This window comes from Mirounga leonina, unplaced genomic scaffold (genome assembly GCF_011800145.1).
Source record: "Mirounga leonina isolate KUSES-001 unplaced genomic scaffold, KU_Mleo_1.0 Mir_101595, whole genome shotgun sequence".
In the NCBI taxonomy this organism is placed as follows: Eukaryota; Metazoa; Chordata; class Mammalia; order Carnivora; family Phocidae; genus Mirounga; species Mirounga leonina.
In genome coordinates, this window is record NW_023270158.1 from 4,028,143 (window position 1) to 4,048,611 (window position 20,469).

Consider the following 20,469-nt stretch of genomic DNA (forward strand, 5'->3'; position numbering starts at 1 on the left):
ATTAAAAAATAAAGTGGACATGGATTCACTGTACTTGTATACTGCAAATTCTAGAGCAGCCACTTTAAAAGTAAATTAAGTAGTAGATATACTAAAAAATGAGACAAATGAAATCATATAAAATGCTCAGTCAAAACCACAAAAGGCAGAAAATGTATGGGAGACAAAAGTAGACCAAAAAATAAGGGCAACAGAGTAACAAATATTGTAGATAGCAATCCAACTATATCAATAATCACTTTAAACATCAATGGTCTAAATACACCAATTAAAAGGCAGTGATTGTCAGAGTAGATCAAAAAAACAAGATTCAACTATATGTCATCTACAAGAAACTCACTTTAGATATAATAACACAGGAGTGCCTGGGTGGCTCAGTCAGTTAAGCATCTGACTCTTGATTTTGACTCAGGTCATGATCTCAGGGTCATGGGATCATGCCCCACATCAGGCTCTGCACTGGGCATGGAGCCTGCTTAAGATTCTCTCTCCCTCGCCCTCTGTCCCTCCCCCTACCACTCACACGCATGCACACTCTCTCTCTCAAAAATAAATAATAAATATGTCAAATAAATATTATTTAATATAATTTATTTAATACATTTAAATATAATTACAATTATTAAATAAATAACATATAGATGAAATATAAAGGAATGGAGAAAGATATGCCATGCTAACACTACTCGAAAGAAAGCAGGAGTAGCTATATTAATTTCAGACAAAGCAGACTTTAAACAAGGAAAGTTATCAGGGATAAAGAGGGGCATTTCATAATGATTGAAAGGTCAGTACTCTAAGAAGACAATGTGCATGCACCTAACAACAGAGCATCAAAACATGTGAGGCAAAACAGATAAACTGCAAGAAGAAATAGATAAATCCACTATTGTAGGTGGAGACTTCAACATCCCTCTATCAGAAATAGACAGATACAGCAGGCAGAAAATCAGTAAAGATAGTTGAACTCAACAGCACCATCAATCAACTGGATTTCATTGACATCTATAGATGACTTCATTCAACAATAGTAGAGTACAAATTCTTCTCCAGTTCACATGGAACATTCAGCAAGATAGACCACATTCTGGGCCATAAAATGCACCTTAATAAATTTAAAATATACCTTAATAAGTTTAAAAGAATAGAAATCATATAATGTGTGCTCTCAGACCACAATGGAATTAAAGTAGAAATCAATAACAGAAAGATAGTTGGAAAATACCAAAATACTTGGAGATTAACAATACACTTCTAATTAACATGTAATTCAAAGAAGAAATCAAGAGAAATTTAAAAATATTTTGAATTAAATAAAAGTGAAAACACAACCTATCAAAGTTCATGGGACACAGTGAAAACAGTGCTTTAAAGGTTATTTATAGCATCGAATGCATATATTGCAAAAATATAAAGATCTAAAATCAATAATCTAAGTTTCCACCTTAGAAAACTAGAAAAAGGGCACCTGGGTGGCTCAGTCATTAAGCATCTGCCTTCGGCTCAGGTCATGATCTCAGAGTCCTGGGATCGAGTCCCACATCAGGCTCCCTGCTCGGCAGGAGGCCTGCTTCTCCCTCTCCCACCCCTCCTGCTTATATTCCCTCTCTCACTGTGTCTCTCTCTGTCAAATAAATAAAATCTTAAAAAAAAAAAATGTTACAAAAAAAAAAGAAAACTAGAAAAAGAAGAGCAAATTAAATCCAAAGTAGAAGAAATAACAAAAATTCAAGCAGAAATCAATGAAACTGAAATCAATAGAGAAAATCAACAAAACCAAAAGCCATTTCTTTGAAAAGGTCAATAAAATCGATGAGCCTCGAGCCAGGCTAAAAAAAAAAAAAGAGAGAGAGAGAGTAGACACAAATTACTAGCATCAGAAATGAAAGAGGAGACATCACTCAAAGATAAAGGACATTTAAAGATCTCATGGACATTAAAAAGCAGATAAAGGGGGCACCTGGGTGGCTCAGTTGGTTAAGCGACTGCCTTCGGCTCAGGTCATGATCCTGGAGTCCCTGGATCGAGTCCTGCATCGGGCTCCCTGTTCGGCAGGGAGTCTGCTTCTCCCTCTGACCCTCCCGACCCTCCCCCCTCTCATGCTCTCTCTCAGTCTCTCTCAAATAAATAAATAAAATCTTAAAAAAAAAAAAAAAAAAAGCAGGGTGCCTGGGTGGCTCAGATGGTTAAGCATCTGCCTTCGGCTCAGGTCATGATCCCAGGGTCCTGGGATCGAGTCCCGCATCGGGCTCCCGGCTCAGCGGGGAGCCTGCTTCGCCCTCTGACCCTCTCCCCTCTCATGCTGTTTCTCTCTCGCTCGCTCTCTAAAAAATAAATAAAATCTTAAAAAAAAAAAAGCAGATAAAGGAATATTATGGACAACTCCATGCCAGAAACTGATAACCTAGATGAAACAAACCAATCCCTTAAAACACAAAATCTGCTAAAACTCACACTTGATAAGCTGTTTTAAAAAATAGCTAAAAATACTCTTAACATATGATTGGTCCTCGGTATTTATCCAAATGAATTAGAAACTTATATCCACACAAAAACCTGCACATGGATGTTTGCGGCAGGTTTTTATTTTTAATAAATTGACAAATTATTAATAATTGCCAAAACTTGGAAGCAATCAAAATGTCCTTCAAAAGGTAAATGGATAAACTGTAGTATGTCCAGACAACAGAATATTATTCAGTGCTAAAAAAAAATGAGCTAGATGAAAAGACATGGAGGAAACTTAATGCATACTACTAATTGAAAGAAGCTAATCTGAAAAGGCTACATACTATATGATTCCAAATATCTGACATTCTGGAAAAGGCAAAACTATGGAGAGAGTGGAAAGATCAGTGGTTGCCAGGGGTTAGCAGGAAGACAGGAATAAAGAGAGCACAGTGGATTTTTAGGGCACTGAAACTCTCCTGTTATAACACTATAATGGTGGATACATGTCATTATACATTTGTCCAAATCCAGAGACTGTACAATATCAAAATTGAGCCCCTAATGTAAACTGTGGTCTTTGGATGATTGTGATATGTCAGTATAGGTTCACTGATTGTAACAAATGTCCTAGTCTGGTGGGGAATGTTGTTAGTGGGGGAGGCTGAGCATGTGCATGTATGGGACCAGGGGGTAAATGGGTCTCTGTACTTTTGCTCAATTTTGCTGTGAACCTAAAACTTCTCTAAAAAAATAAAGTTTATTAATTTTTTAATAAGTAAAATGGTACATTCTGCAACCAGCAGACGAGTTCAAGCTTCAGCTAAATGTAATATAAAGAAGAAAAAAAAAAAAAAAAGAAAGAAGCTGAGGTACAGACTGTTTTAGGTAATAACGGCAGAGCCAGAATTTGAACCCTGGCAACCTTTCTCTGGAATGTGTTCACTTGCCCTCTATACCACCTTGCCTCTCAACTGTTTGTTACTATTATTACTATTATTTTGCAAATGGGAGAATTGAGGCTCAGAGGGATCTGCCCACTTGCCAGAGTCCTAGATTCAGTGAGAAACAGTCTAAGATTCTGGGTTTCCTGAACCTCTAAATCCCAGTTCTTCCTCCACTCTCTGACATTGCCTCTACATGTCCCGATGTCCCCCCCACCCAACAATATCTGGAAAGATCCATGTGTATTGTCCTGGAAAGGGGGAAACTTTTGTTCCAAGCACAACATTTCAATACTCAAATCCTTTTGGAAGCAAAACATTCTCCTCCTCATTTTCAACCTGGCTTTACCATCAAACTGAGAAGAGGATATGTGCTAAAGCAAGCCATCAGTAAATAAATGGTAGGTAGGGCCAATCTGCTCAGGACTCCAGCACTTCCAGCATGCCCAGTTTGGGCACCAATTTGCATGGATGCATGAGACACATAGCATGAGTAGAACAGAGACCAGAATGAAATTCAAGTAGATATATAGCTGGGAAATGGCTGGTAGATGCAGATTTTAAAAAGAAAAATAAAAGATACCCACTGAGAGGCACTAGAAAAGAGCAGGAGACCATTTTTTTCTTTTAAAGCTTGTCCAGCTGAAAGAGATCTGCTTTGGTATAATTCCCTGACCCACTTTTTTTTTCCTGATAAGAGATAGATAGCCAAGATATCCAGATGTGAGGGATAGTCTATCTCTAGAAGGCACTTATTTGATTAGACACTGCTTTCATTTTATAGCAATTCATATTTCCAAGGGCATCTCCTTCTTCGCTTCATTTTACATCCCAATTTCTATTTCCTTCCACAAAACCCAAAGCTCTATATTTTTCAAGTTAATACCACAGTGCACCAGAATGCATGATTATGTGCAGTCTAATTTCCTTTAGGTCATGCGCTCACATTCAGTTATTTTATACATATTGAGAATAGAGCTATCTTTGCTTTGAATTTTTAAGCTGTGAGTTCTGGCTGCTCTAAGATAAATTAGACATAATTCCTAAGGCTTAGTGTGCTCTGGTGAACTACCCTAAGGCCCCAGAGTTTCAAACAAATGCCTTTCTTTTTCTCCTTTCAGAAAACTAAGCTGGGTCTCAACGTATGTCCCTTGCTATTGTGATTTCTTATTATTTTCTTTCATCCTTAGAAGAAATCTTGCAGTTCAGTATGATCCAGTGCCTCGGTCACAATTGGCTGAGTGATGTTTTTTTAAATAATAACCCTTCCCAGATGGCTGATGTTAGCTTTAGGTCAAAACATCACGAAATTAAAGAGTGAACAACGTTCAAAAATCATTGGCATGTTGCTAGGTGTGTAGGCATAAATCAGATTCTTTGATTCATAGCAAACCTGAGAAGAGGAAGTTGGAGGAGGCAATTTTTTTGTTGTTGTTTGCTTAGTTGGGGAGTTAGTGGTAAGAGGAGTTTCCGACTGCTGAGGATGAAGGGCTTCAGAAAAATGGCAAAGTAGGGGCACCTGGGTGGCTCAGTCGGTTAAGTGTCTGCCTTCAGCTCAGGTCATGTTCCCAGGTTCCTGGGATCAAGCCCCACGTCGGACTCCCAGCTGATTGGGGAGCCTGCTTCTCCTTCTCCTCCCTGCTCATGCTCTCTCTCACTATCACTGGCTCTCTCTCTCTCTCTCTCTCTCTCTCTCAAATAAATAAATAAATAAAATCTTTTCAAAAATGACAAAGGAGCTGTGTGTGTGTATGTGCGTCCATAATTAGAAGTCATGCGCAACAATCCTAATAGATATTCCATTTACAATACCCAGTCCAGGGAAGACTTTCAAAGAGGAAAGAATGTACCACCTATTATCAAACCTATGGTAGGTTTTATTGTCTGGGAGGTTAGAAGCGTCTTCAGGAGCCTGGCAAAAAATTAGGCTTGAACACAAAATGGTACTTTCCCTTAAATCCATCCTAGTATACTTCCACCAAGGCATTCATATTATGAAATGCCAAAGGTTCATTTACAATCTTTATTTTTGCCCCATATGAGAAAATATATTATCCCATTAAATATACTTATACTTGGTATATACTGTGACCAACTTATAAGGAGTCCTACCAAAGACAGAACACGTTTTTTTCCACTCCTAAAATTAACACTCAAAGGTAGGTAAGCTAAGCAATAATGATTCCCTTCCTGTATATCCTGTATACGTTGATTTACAGTTTTCAAGACTTTTTCACACAGGTAACCTCCTTTGACCTTTACAATAACTCCATGGAGAAGGAAGAACAGATTTTATTTGAATCATTTTACCATTGAGAAACCAAAACCTAGAGAGTAAGGCCAGTTATTTACCAAACGGTGTCCCTTTTCCTTTTTGGCATATATCAAGACTACATTTTCCAAGGTCCTTTGCAGTTAGGTGTGAACATGGGATGGGTCCTGTCCAATAGAAGGTAGGTAGAAGTGATTTGTACCACTACAAGGCCGGACCCATAAAATCCTCCAAAATATAAGCTCCCCATTCTTTTTTTTTTTTTTTTTTGAACACCAGCAGTTTAGCAAATATTTACTGAGTATTAGAAAGACCAGGCATCAGAAGCTGGAGTACAAGATGTCAGGGAGTAAGTAGAGAGAGAACAGCATTCCAAGGTGATGGCAGAACAACTCCTATGAAGAGCTGGGAGAGAACCGGGTGCAAGAGAACAGACTGCCCAAAACAGGCCCCAGCAGAAACCCACTGAAGAATAACCAAAGGGCTAGAACACTGGTCTTGACTGTCCCCTAAGGAATTGGGCAGTGGTCCCAGTGAGAATGATAGTCACTCATTCACAGTCAGAGAAAGCACACTCCCCATTTTTTCCCCTCATTGACTAGCTGAATGAAGATTACTCAAAAAACTTAGAGAATAGCAAGGCTATAATCTGGAAGAAGTTTGAGTCACCACTTGGAGGAAAGTTATCCAGGAAAGCCAGTCAACCAGGAATATGTATTAGATTGTTGTATGAGTGACAAAGAAGCTTACATTGTTTTAAGTGATTGCAATTTGGGGGTTGTTTGCTGCAGCAATTACCTTACATTAATACAGAGAAGTTAAATGATTTGTCCAATGTTATACAATTAGTCAGTTAAAAAAAAATAAAGTCATGGGATACCTGGGTGGCTCAGTCGGTTAAGCGTCTGCCTTCAGCTCAGGTCATGATCCCGGGATCCTGGGATCTAGTCCCTCATCAGGCTCCCTGCTCAGCGGGGAGTCTGCTTCTCCCTCTGCCTCTGCCTGCCACTCCCCCTGCTTGTGCTCTCTCTCTCTCTCTCTGGCAAATAAATAAATAAAATCTTTAAAAAAAAAATAAAGTCAGGACTAGAACTTTGTTCTCCTAGTGCATAGTTTAATATTCATTTGTTTACCAGCACCAACCTTATATAAGGCACCTTGCTATACCCTGTTGCTATGCAGTAAGTGAAGGACTGAAAAGTATGACAAATGAGTCACATGTAGTCAACTCTCTGAAGATGTCTTCTTTCTGTTTCTTCCATGTGTTCTTCTAGTACTTTCTCAGGTATGAAGACATATCTGAAAATTATCTCTCCTGAGTTCCTTTCCTTCCTGATAGTACAACCAAAAGTTATTAAAACATGTATTCTCTCCTACTGAGATAACTTCAAATAGACTTCCTTTAGGACAATGATAAATGAAGCGGCCAGCACAGGCAGATAAAAAACAGTGACTGAAGTCCCACTAGGCATGAGTCACAGACAGATTGTATCAAGGAGTTAGAGGCCAGAGGGCAAGTGTCAAGGCAAGAAGAGGTAGTGAATCCTTTAGGTGAGAGACAGTGAGATGAAGATTCCATCAGGTTGGAGAAAGGTGCAGTTTTTCAGAACCTTGGAGAGCTCCTAGTGCTCATTACTGCTCTGAGAATGTTTACTCTGAGACCCAAACATGTAGTTTGCCTGTTCTTCTGAACTCTCTAGCTAATAACAGGGGTCTTGTCTTTTCTGTGAAAGTCTTCATCTGTATAAAATAAGAGAGTCATTCTCATTCCTTCTGAGTTCAAGGCCTGTGTCCAGTAGGTAAGTTGGAGCTGCCTCATCTAGCCTTACTGAAAACCACATGAGAGGCTCACACCATGGAAAAACCAGAAAAGTGCATTCTCAAGGGACTTCAACCTCTTTATGTTTTAGAAACTCTCTTCTGGGTTAGAGGCTAGTGCTTAGGTGGGCCTGGGCTCCAAACATTTCACCCAACCAAAACCATATTACTATATGAACTACATCATAGCCCTATAATCTTAACTGGATGATCATCAAAATTATGGGTCCCTTTCTTCCTGAAGGTGTGTTCTCAAACTTCTTAATAGTCTATGAAAAAGAATTCTATAGAAAAATTAATTTGAGAAAATTTGGATTAAAATATTTAATACTTAAGGTGCTTTCATATATGTTTTCTCTCTCTTTATAAAATACAATGTGATGAACATCTTCAGGTATATAAGGTTTTTTTTTCCTCTCTTGGGATTATTTTTCCCTTTGGAGATATGTTCCCCAAAGTAGAATTCCTAAGTTAAAGGATTTGAACAATGCTATCAATTGACAGGTATGGCCAAATCCAAATGGGATTGTATAATTTTACTTTCAACGGCAGTGTATAAAAGTATCAGTTTCGGGGTGCCTGAGTGGCACAGTCAGTTAAGCATCCAACTCTTGGTTTTGGCTCAGGTCACAATCTTAGGGTCGTGAGATCAAGCCCTGTGTCAGGCTCCATGCTTGGCATGGAGCCTGCTTGAGATTCTCTCTCTTCCTCTCCCTCTGCCCCTCCTGCTCGTGCTCTCTCTCTCTCTCATGCTCTCTCTAAAATAAATAAACAAACCTAAAATATATATGTAAGTATCAGTCTCACTAGTATCTGATTAGTAATTTGATTTGTATTCTTTGGTGTCTGTACCTAGAACTCCTTTGATAAAGTGCCTAGAATTGTGTCTGGCCCATTGTAGATGCTTAGTAAGTATTTAAGATTGAAGTGAAAGGTTTAACACTTTCCCATTTATCTGTTTACTGAGCATAATTCCTCATTTGGCATTGCCTTGTCTTTTTCTTCTTTATTATTGTGATATTAATGTTTTCCTTTTAATTTGTCTAAGATATTAAGCCTCTTTTTTTGTTAAAAATATTTTTTGTCAAAAAATATTTCCTCTGTGCTTTTAAAATTCCTTTTATATAAAGTTTTAAGTTTTTTATGTAGTCAGATTTTTCAATCATAATTGTAAGGTCTATCACTTTAAAGCTTATAAACTTTAGAGAGAACTCAAGAGACCTCATTAAAATTCAATGTTTTTCTTTATGAATTAAGTTTTTATATATATTTTATTCATCTGGCATTATGGGGTGAGGTGTGGGTCTAAATTGATTTTTCTCTAAATTAGTAACAGATATACCAATACAATTTATAGTTGAAGCTTCTTTTTCCGGTGTCTTCTGATTTTTACCAATGGCTCTTGGTAAGACACGTGGGTTGAAACAAAAGAGGATGAGTTTCAAATATGAGAGAATATGAGGTAAAAAGGAATTATCTAACACTTCGCTGTGTGGGTTACACGACCCTGCTCTCAAAGGGTTTACAATCTTGTTGTCAAAGGTCAGATTTTGTTTACTTCATTTATGTGTTCGAATATAACAATCTCGTAGCCTTAAAGTGTTTCAAAGTGGGCATTGAAATTTCACTTTTACTACAATTCAGATATGCAGTATAAATGTGGTTTCTCTATTTCCTAAAAACCTGATATAATTATTCTTCACAAATCCCTATGGCACTTATTTCTGACCCCTGGGGACTTCTCAAGGCTAGAGCCTGGGTGATGGAAATGGAACTGCTCTTGGAGAAAAGGTGTCCTTGTATTCTCTGATGCTGTGTCCCCACTAGCCTTGAGGTCAGGGTCCACAGCTTATGACCTTTTTGTCTATTTCTGTTTTTGTTTTTTTGGCTCAGTCACTATTCTAGGAGCATATTGACCCTCTCCCTCTAGCTGCTTCAATCTCATCTCTAGAAATCCTCTGACTCCCTGTCACAACTTCCTTCTCACCCCCGGACACAGAGTTCACCATTTATTCTCTGTAGTGGCCAGCATCTTGGCAGGCTTCCAGGCTCCAACACAGGATTCATACAACGTGAGAATAAAGGTTGACTCAGATGTGTTAATCAAGTCCTCACTGCAGAGGACACTATTGGTACTCCACAGTGATCCCCTTTGCCAACCAATTCAACAATCCTTCCAGAGGTTGTGTGTTGGTTGCTGTGTACAAATGTCCCTTTCTTTAAAGAATGTCACCCAGCTGAGTGGGGGCCACTTTTACCCAGGAAGCTAGGCTTACCCCCACCTTTGGGATACAACCCACAGCCAAGGACTAAATGCTACAGGGGGCTATGGAATTCTGACCCCCTTGCCTCAAGGGGAAACAACTCTATGGTACAATTCATAGTACAGAACTCCCTATGGGATCAGGCTAGAGCTAAGAACACATCCTTGCTTAGCACCTTCCCCTGCCCTGTCCCACTTCCCTCACTCCCTTTCTCCTGAGAGCATTCCTCCAATATACAGCAGGCACCAGAATCTTTGTCTCAAGCTCTGCTTCTAATGAACATGACTAAGACACTCACAATGTCTGATAATGCCTCTCTTTACTAGGCTGAGTCATCCCATGTTGGCAAATAGGTCTCTGTTCAGAGGACTTTTCTGAGACTTTCAAACCATGAATGAGACAAAAGTTTCCTGGCCTCAGTTTTCCCCAAATTTGTCTGTCAGCACAACCCCATCCTTTTCCCCAGGCCATGCCTATATAAGAGTTCTTAATACATCAAAATACTAGTTTTCTCAGTTTTGTGAATTGAAAATACCTTCCCTCACTCTCTTTCTTGGTTTATCTTTGCACTCTTTGTATTGTTTTTTGATGAACAGAAGTCTCCCTTCCTTCTAGTTAGGGTATCTTTTGCATCTTGTTTATGCAATTACCCACTAGCTCATGAAGATATTTCCCTATATTATCTTCTACAAGCTTCTTGTTTTTCCTTTCATGTTTAGGTTTTTAATACATGAATATACAGGAATATATTTGGGGGTATAGTGTGAGATAGGGGTTTAATTTAATTTAATTATAGCCACTCATCTCAGTACTATTTATTATAAGGACTGACATTTCTCCTCTGTTCTACAGTACAACATATGTCAAATATTGACCTTCTGCATGGATATATTTCTGAGTTCTCCATTCTATTTCACTGGCCTATTTTTCTATCCCCGAAAAAAATACATACTGTCTTGATTACTAAAGCTTTATAATACTCTTCTTATCCAGTAAAGTCTTCCCCTTTATTCTTCTACTTCAAAAGGTTAATGGCTATCCTTATCCTTTTGTATTTCTATATGAATTTTAAAATCAGTTTGTCAAGTTCCACCCAAACACATCTATTGCAATTGCATTGAATTTAGAATTAAATTTGGGGAGAATTGGCATCTTTTTTGCTCATATTTACTATGGCATATCTCCCCCTTTTTATATTTCTCTAATGCCTCAGAATAAGGTTTGATCATTTTTTTCTGTAGATGTCTTGCATATCTTTTATTAGATTTATTCCTCAGTATTTTATATTAATTTCATTTTGTTTGTTGCTGGTATGGAGAAATATATGGGATTTTTGGATACTGAGCTTTTATATCCTGAGACTGGGTTAAATTCTCTTATTAATTCCAATAGTTTATCTGCCAAACCATTTGGATTTTCTATGAATATAGTTATATCATACGTAAATACTGCCCGTTTTCAGTTTCTTTCTTTCTAATTCTTATGCCTTTTTCTTGTTTTGTGCACTGGCCAGAACACTGAAAGATGCTGAATAGCAGTGATTATCAGGGGCATCCTTGTCTTGTTCCTGATCTCCAAGGAAAAGTTTTCAACTTTTTATCATTTAGTATGTTTGCAGTAGGTTTTTTAGAGACTAAAAAAGTTCTCTTCTGGGAACTTCCAGGGAAGATGGCAGAGAAGGAGGACCCTAGGCTCACCATAGATATGCCTAGGTAACACCCACATCAGTGTAAATAACCCAGAAAACAACCCAAAGCCTGGCAGAACAGACTCTCCACAGCTAAATGTAGAGTAGAGGCCATATCAAAGAGGATAGGAAGGGCAGAGACATGGTCAGGAACTAAGGTGACCTATGGGACTGTCCACAGGAAGGAGGAGTGCTGTGGGCACAGAGGAGAGAGGAGCAGACCCCACCCCAGGTACCCCAGGCACCCCAGGCATGGGGAACAAGCACCAGAAGACAAATCCCCATAACATTTGGCTTTGAAAACTAGAGAGGCGTACCTTCATGAGTTCTTACAATCAGTGGGACTTGACAAGTAGAACTTTTAAAAATCAGTGGGCTTGGCTCTTGGAGAGCCAAAGGGTGACAGGAAACAGAGTCCCCCACCCTTAAAGAGACAGCACAACAAACAGCCCCACAGAGATACAGCATCGAAGCAGCAGTTTGAAAAATGCCTGCGGTATACAGGATGGAGAATTGTTTACTAATCTCAGGGTGTGGTGGAGGGGAAGGGGTCTTTGGGAAACTTCTCTAGGAACAAAAGAGCTTGTAGGCACTATTTCACTAACCCATCCCCCAGCCTAGATACACAGTCACCTGTGGGAACCAGCAGAGTGTGAACACTCTCCACCTAGCTTGTTAATAGTGCACCCACCCCTGCACTCTTCTGCAGACTCACCCCCTCCAAACCAGCCATGGCAGAAGAACTCCAAAGTAGCTACAAGTCGCCTCCCACAGCAAACCAGCCCAGACCTTGCTAACACCACACACCTCACCCCTGTGTTCTCCTGCAGACCCTCCCCCTCCAACACCACCTCTGCAGGAGTCCATCCAAACTGGTGCCACAAGCCACAGTGTGAAAGCAGCCCTAACAGTGGTTAGCACCACCCCAAAGTGACTCCTGCCCTGGAGAGAGAGAAGAAGAAAGCCACACACACCAGTCCAACTGAGGCCCCAGCAGTGGGCTGGGGGCAGACATCTGGTCTGCCTGCAGGCCCCACTCACCAATGAAAGCTTTTCAGGGGACAACACAGGGAGAGCACCCTGCAGCTTACTGCTACTGCAGCTCTGGCAAACACCTGGTCTGACCAAACTCAGGCCCAAGGTGGCCCCAGACTGGCCCACTAACACCACCATGACCAACCCCTGCCCATAACAGGCAAAGAAAGCCATTGCAGATGACTGGACTGCAGGCAAATGCAGCTCAGCCACAATACTAAGGCACATGCAACGCACATGGGATATACCCCTGAAGCACCAGGTTCTGGTGAACAGGGCACATTGCACTGCAGGGCACTACAGGACCTCTTACTCATAAGCAGGAGATGTAGCTGACTTCCTTAACACAGAGAAACAGACACAGAGAAAGAGACAAAATGAGGAGACAGAGGAATGTGTCCCAAATGAAAGAACAGGAAAAAAAAAATCACAGCAAGAGAGCTAAACGAAACAGAGATAAGTAAGCCTGATAGAGAATTTAAAGTAATTGTCATAATTGTCACTGGACTTGAGAAAAGAATGGAGGACCTCAGTGAGACCTTCAACAAAGATATATAAAACATAAAAAAGAACCAACCAGAGATGAAGAACTCAATAACTGGAATTAAAAACACACTAAAGGGAATAAATAATAGAATGAAAGAGCAGAAGAATGGATCCGTGGTCTGGAGGACAGAGTATCAGAAAGAAATCAAGCTGAACAGGAGAGAGAAAAAAGAATAATAGAAAATGAAAATGGACTACAGGAACTCAGTGATATCATCAAATGTAGTAATACTGATATTATAGGGATCCCAGAAGAAGAGAGAAGGTGGGGGGCAGAAAATGTATTTGAGGAAAAAATAGCTGAAAATTTCCCAAATCTGGAGAAGGAATTAGAAATCCAGATCCAGGAGGCAGACAGGTTCCAAAAAAAACAACCCAAGGAGGTCCACACCGAAACACACAGTAATTAAAATGGCAAAAAGTAGTGATAGAGAATTTAAAGGCAGCAAGAAAAAAGAAAACAGTTATGTACAAGGGAAACCCCAAAAGCTATCAGCTGATTTTTCAGCAGAAACTTTGCAGGCCAAAAGAGAATGGCATGATATATTCAAAGTGTTGAAAGAAAAATCTGTAGCCAAGAATACCTATCCAGCAATGGGATCATTCAGAATAGAAGGAGAGATAAAGAATTTCCTAGACACAAAAAAGTTAAAGGAGTTAATGACCACTAGACCAGCCCTACAAGAAATGTTAAAGGGGACTCTTTGAGTAGAAAGGAAAGTCCATAAGCAGAAGTAAGAAAAGTAGGAGACACAAAGGCAGTAAAATTAAGTATATGCATAAAAATCAGTGAAGGGATTCACAAAATAACAAGATGTAAAGTATGACACAATATACCTAAAACGTAGGGGAGAGAGGAGTAAAAATTTAGTGCTTCTGGAATGGGTTCAAACTTAAGCAACCATCACCTTAATATAGAACACTATATGCAGAAAATGTTATAAACCTAATGGTCACTATATATAAATCAATAACTGGTAATAGATAAGTAAAAAATAAAGAAAAAGGAATGCAAGCCTGTCACTAAAGAAAGCCAGCAAGGGGCGCCTGGGTGGCTCGGTTGGTTGGGCGACCGCCTTCAGCTCGGGTCGTGGTCCTGGAGTCCCGGGATCGAGTCCCGCCTCGGGCTCCCTGCTCGGCGGGGAGTCTGCTTCTCCCTCTGGCCCTCCCCCCTCTCATGTGCTCTCTCTCTCTCATTCTCTCTGTCTCAAATAGATGAATAAAATCTTAAAAAAAAAAAAAAAGCCAGCAAGCTGTAAGAGAAGAGAGCAAGAGAAGAAAGGAACAGAGAAAAACTACAAAAACAACCATAAAACAAGTAACAAAATGGTAGTAAGTACATACTCATCAATAGTTACTTTGAGTGTAAATGGACTAAATGCATCAGTCAAAAGACAAAAGGTGACAGAATGGATAAAAAAGCAAGACTTATCTATATGCTGCACACAAGTATTCATTTCACACTTAAAGACACATGCAGATCGAAGGGATGAAAAATCATTTATCATGCAAATGGAAGTGAAAAGAAAGCCAGGTTAGCAATACTAATATCAGACAAAATAGCCTTCAAAGCAAAGACTGTAACAAGAGACAAAGAGGGATACTACATAATCATAAGGGGAACAATTCAACAAGAAGATGTAACAATTGTAAATATTTATGCACCCAATATGGGAGCATCCAAATACATAAAACAACGAATAACAAATGTAAAGGAAGTAATCAATAGTAATACAAAAATGGTAGGAGACTTTTACACCTCACTTACATCAACGGATAGGTCATCCAAACAGAAAATGAACAAGGAAACGGTGTCTTTGAATGACACATTGGACCAGATGGATCTAACAAATATATTCAGAACATTCCACTCTAAAACAGCAGAATACACATTCATTTCAAGTGCATATGGAATATTCTCCAGAATTGATCACATGTTAGGCCACAAAACAAGTCTCAACAAATTCAAAAAGACTGAAGTCAAATCATGCATCTTTTCCAACCACTACGCTACAAAACTAGAAATTACAAGAAAAAAAAAATCTTTAAAGAACATACATACATGGAGGTTAAATAACATGCTATTAAACGGTGATTGGGTCAACCAAGAAGTCAAAGAGGAAATTAAAAAATACACAGAGATAAATGAAAATGAAAACACAACAGTCCAAAATCTTTGGGATGCAGAAAAGGCTGTTCTAAGAGGGAAGTTCAGAGTAATACAAGCCTACCTCATGAAGCAAGAAAATTCTCAAATAAACAACCTAGCCTTACACCTAAAGGAGCTAGAAAAAGAACAACAAACAAAACCCAAAACTGGTAGAAAGAAAGAAATAATAAAGATTGGAGCAGAAATAAATGTAATAGAAACTAAAAAACAATAGAACAGATCAAGGAAACTAGGAGCTGCTTCTTTGAAAAGATAAACAAAAGTCATAAACCTCTAGCCAGATTCATCAAAAGAGAGAGAGAGGACTCAAATAAACAAAATCAGAAATGAAAGAAGAGAAATAACAACAGACACCACAGAAATACAAACAACTGTAAGAGAATATTATGAAAAATTATATGCCAACAAATTGAACAACCTAGAAGAAACGGATAAATTCCTAGAAACCTATGTCCTGCTAAAACTGAATCAAGAAGAAATAGAAAATTGAACAGACTGATTACCAGCAATGAAATTGAATCAGTAATCAAAAAACTCCCAACAATTAAAGAAGAGTTAATACGTATTCTTCTCACACTATTCCAAAAAACAGAAGAGGAAGGAAAACCCAAATTCATTCTATGAGGCCAGCATTAGCCTTCTACCAAAACCAGATAAAAACACTACAAAAAAAGAGAACTATAGTCCAATAACTCTGATGGACACAGATGCCAAAAATCTGAACAAAACATTAGCAAACCAAATCCAACAATACATTAAAAGAATCATTCACCATGATCAAGTGGGATTTATTCCTGGGATGCAAAGGTTGCAAATCAATCAACATGATACATCACATCAGTAAGAGAAAAGATAAGAAACGTAAGATCATTTCAATAGATGCAGAAAAATCATTTGATAAAGTACAACATACATTCATGATAAAAACTCTCAACAAAGTAGGTTTAGATGAAACACAACTTAACATAATAAAGGCCACATATGAAAAACCCACAGTTAACATCATCCTCAGTGGTGAAAAACTGAGAGCTTTTCCCCTAAGGTCAGGAACAAGACAAGGATGTCCACTCTCACCACTTTTACTCAACACAATATGGAAGTCCTAGCCACAGCAATCAGACAACAAAAATAAAAGGCATCCAAATTGGTAAGAAAGAAGTGAAACTTTTACTATTTGCAGAGAACATGATACCATATATAGAAAACCTGGGGTGCCTGGATGGCTCAGTCAGCTAAGCATCCAACTCCTGGTTTCAGCTCAGGTTATGATTTCAGGGTTGTGAGATCAGGCCCCACTTCAGGCTCCACACTGGGCATGGAGACTGCTTGGAATTCTTTCTCTCCCTCTCCCTTTGCCCCTCTCCCCCATAGAAAAAAAAAAAAAAACCTGCAAGACTCCACCAAAAAACTACTAGAACTGATAAATGAATTCAATAAGTTTACAGAATATAATATCAATATACAGAAATTCATTGCATTTCTATACAGAAATGATACACTAATAATAAAGTAGCAGAAAGAGAAATTAAGAAAACAATCCCAGGCACCTGGATGGCTCAGTCATTAAGTGTCTGCCTTCAGCTCAGGTCATGATCCCAGGGTCCTGGGATCAAGCCCCACATCAGGCTCTCTGCTCAATGGGAAGCCTCCTTCTCCCTCTCCCACTCCCCCTGTTTGTGTTCCCTCTCTCGCTATGTCTCTGTCAAATAAATAAATAAAATCTTTAAAAAAAAAAAAAAGAAAACAATCCCATTTAGAATTGTACCAAAAATAATAAAATACTTGGGAATAAACCTAACCAAGGACGTGAAAGACCTAGACTCTGAAAACTATAAAACACTGATGAAAGAAACTGAAGAGGACACAAAGAAATGGAAAGACATTCTATGCTCATGGATCAGAAGAACAAATACTGTTAAAATGTCTATACTACCCAAAGCAATCTATACATTTAATGCAATCCCTATCAAAATACCAACATCATTTTTCACAGAGCTAGAACAAACAATCCTAAAATTAGTATGGAACCACAAAAGACTCCAAATAGCCAAAGCAACCTTGAAAAAGAAAAACAAAACTAGAGGCATCACAATTCTGTACTTCAAGTTATATTACAAAGCTCTAGTGATCAAAACATTATGGCACTGGCACAAAAATAGACATATAGATCAATAGAACAGAACAGAAAACCCAGAAATAAGCCCATAATTACATGATCAAATAATCTTCAGCAAAGGAGGAAAAAATATACAGTGGGAAAAAGACAGTCTCTTCAACAAATAGTGCTGGGAAAACTGGAGAGCTACATGCAAAAGAATGACACTGGGTCACTTTCTTACACAAAAATAAATTCAAAATGGATTAAAGACCTAAATGTGGGACCTGAAAGCATAAAAATCCTAGAAGAGAGCAGAGGCAGTAATTTCTCTGACATTGGCCATAGTAATATTTTTCTAGGTATGTCTCCTGAGGCAAGGAAAACAAAAGCAAAAATAAACTATTGGGACTACATCAAAATAAAAAGCTTCTACACAGCGGAGGAAACAATCAACAAAACTAAAAGGCAACCTATGGAATGGGAGAAGATATTTGCAAATGACATATCTGAATAAGGGGTTAGTATCCAAAATATATAAAGAACTTTATACAACTCAACACCCAAAAAAACCAAATAATCCAATTAAAAAATGGGCAGAAGACATGAGCAGACATTTCTCCAAAGAAGACATCTAGATGGCCAAGAGACACATAAAAAGATGCTCAACATCACTTATTATCAGGGAAATGCACATCAAAACCACAATGAGATATCACCTCACACCTGTCAGAATGGTTAGTATCAGGAACACAAGAAATGGGCACCTGGGTGGCTCAGTTGGTTAAGCGACTGCCTTTGGCTCAGGTCATGATCCTGGAGTCCCGGGATCGAGTCCCACATCGGGCTCCCTGCTCGGCAGGGAGTCTGCTTCTGCCTCTGACCCTCCCCCCTCTTGTGTTCTCTCTCTTTCTCTCTCTCTCTCTCAGATAAATAAATAAAATCGTAAAAAAAAAAACACACGAAATAAGTGCTGCTGAAAGGTGGAGAAAAAGGAATCCTCATGCACTGTTGGGAATGCAAACTGGTGCAGCCACTGTGAAGACAGTATGCGGTTTCCTCAAAAATTAAAAATAGAATTACCATAGGATCTAGTAATTCCACTACTATTTGCTCAAAAAGTACAAAAACACTAATTTGAAAAGATATATGCACCCGTTTATTGCAGTATTTACAATAGCCAAATTATGGAAGTAAGCCAAGTGTCCATCAATAGATGAAAGGATAAAAAGACATGGGGTGTGTGTATATGTGTGTGTATGTGTGTGTGTGCAGAGAGAGAGAGAGAGGGGAATAAATATTACTGAGCCATAAAAAAGAATGAAATCTTGCCATTTGTAACAATATGGATGAATCTAGAGTATAATGCTAAGTGAAATAAGTCAGAGAAAGACAAATGCATAATTTCACTCATATGTGGAATTTAAGAAACAAAACAAAGAAAAAAAGAGACAAATAAAAATCACTCTGAAGGGGCGCCTGGGTGGCTCAGTCAGTTAAGCATCTGCCTTCAGCTCAGGTCATGATCCTGGAGTCCTGAGATCCAGCCCTGCATTGGGCTCCCTGCTCAGCAAGGAGCCTGCTTCTCCCTCTCCCTCTGCTGCTCGCCCCTGCATGTGCTCTCTCACTCTCTCTCAAATAAATAAATAAATAAATAAATAAATAAATAAATAAAATCTTTTGTAAAAAATCACTCTGGGGTGCCTAGGTGGCTCAGTTGTTAAGCGTCTGCCTTCAGCTCAGGTCATGATCCCAGTGTCCTGGGATCGAGCCCCATGTCAGGCTTCCTGCTCAGCGGGAAGCCTGCTTCTCCCTCTCCCACTCTCCCTGCTTTTGTTCCCTCTCTCGCTGTCTCTCTCTGTCAAATAAATAAATAAAATCTTAAAAATAAAATAAAAGAAAAAATCACTCTGAAATACAGAGAACAACCTAGTGGTAATCGGAAGGGAGGTGGGGAGGGAATGGGTGGAATATGTGAAGGGGATTAAGAATACACCCATCATGGGGCGCCTGGGTGGCTCAGTTGGTTAAGTGATGGCCTTCGGCTTGGGTCATGATCCTGGAGTCCCGGGATCGAGTCCCACATCAGGCTCCCAGCTCAGCAGGGAGTCTACTTCTCCCTCTGACCCTCCCCCCTCTCATGTTCTCTCTCTCTCGTTCTCTCTCTCAAATAAATAAATAAAATCTTTAAAAAAAAAAAAAAGAATACGCTCATCATGATGAGCACTGAGTAATATACAGAACTGTTGAATCATGAGTGGGGGAAGACGGCAGCAGCCATTCCACAGTGGACCTAGACCATGGAGCAGCAAGCAGCGACCCAAGAAGGACATTATCAAATTTTTACAGGACTACAGTTCAGATTTGTTTCTTGCAGAACATAAGTTATTAGGAAACATTGAGAATGTGGTCAAAACAGCTAACAAGGACCATTTGGTTACAGCCTATAATCATCTTTTTGAAAGTAAGCATTTCAAGGGTACTGAAAATTTAAGTAAAGTGTCTGAGCACGTGAAAAATGTGAAGCTTAATGAAGATAAACCCAAAGAAACCCAAGTTGAAGAGACTCTGGATGAGGGTCCACCAAAATATATAAATTGTGTTCTTAAAAAAGGAGATAAAGCCAACTTTCCCAAAACAGGAGATGTTGTTCACTGCTGGTATACAGGAACACCACAGGATGGGACTGGTTTCGATACTATATTCAAACAAGTTCAAAGAAGAAAAATACCACACCCTTAAGTTTTAAGGTTGGAATAGGCAAAGTTATCAGAGGATGGGATGAAGCACTCTCGACTATGAGTAAAGGAGAAAAGGCTCAACCAGAGATTGAACCAGAAAGGGTTTATGGTAAGAAAGGACAGCCTGATGCCAAAATTCCACCAAATGCAAAACTCAGTTTCAAAGTGGAATTAGTGGATATTGATTAAAAGAGCAATGCTTCAGATACAAAGACATCAGCAACAATAAAACATGGCTTTGAAGAAACTTATGTAACTAATTAAAGCTGGTTACCACTGTTAGGGAAGAGTCAACTTGAAAATTCAAGAAGCCAAATATTGTTTACTCGATTCCCAACTTTTAAGATATGTAATCCATTAAAATTCCCTAAAGTTTGAAATATTTTACTACAGCTGTGTAAAATATTGGTTAAGGAGAACTGACATTCCTTTTACCTCATGTTGTAAAC

The 20,469-nt window shown here is 39.0% G+C and overlaps 1 pseudogene; it reads left to right on the forward strand.

Annotated features, from left to right (window-relative positions):
* The window catches only part of LOC118002987, a 59,665-nt pseudogene extending 39,456 nt beyond the window's left edge, over positions 1 to 20,209 (forward strand).
* The last annotated feature ends 260 nt before the right edge of the window (positions 20,210 to 20,469 follow it).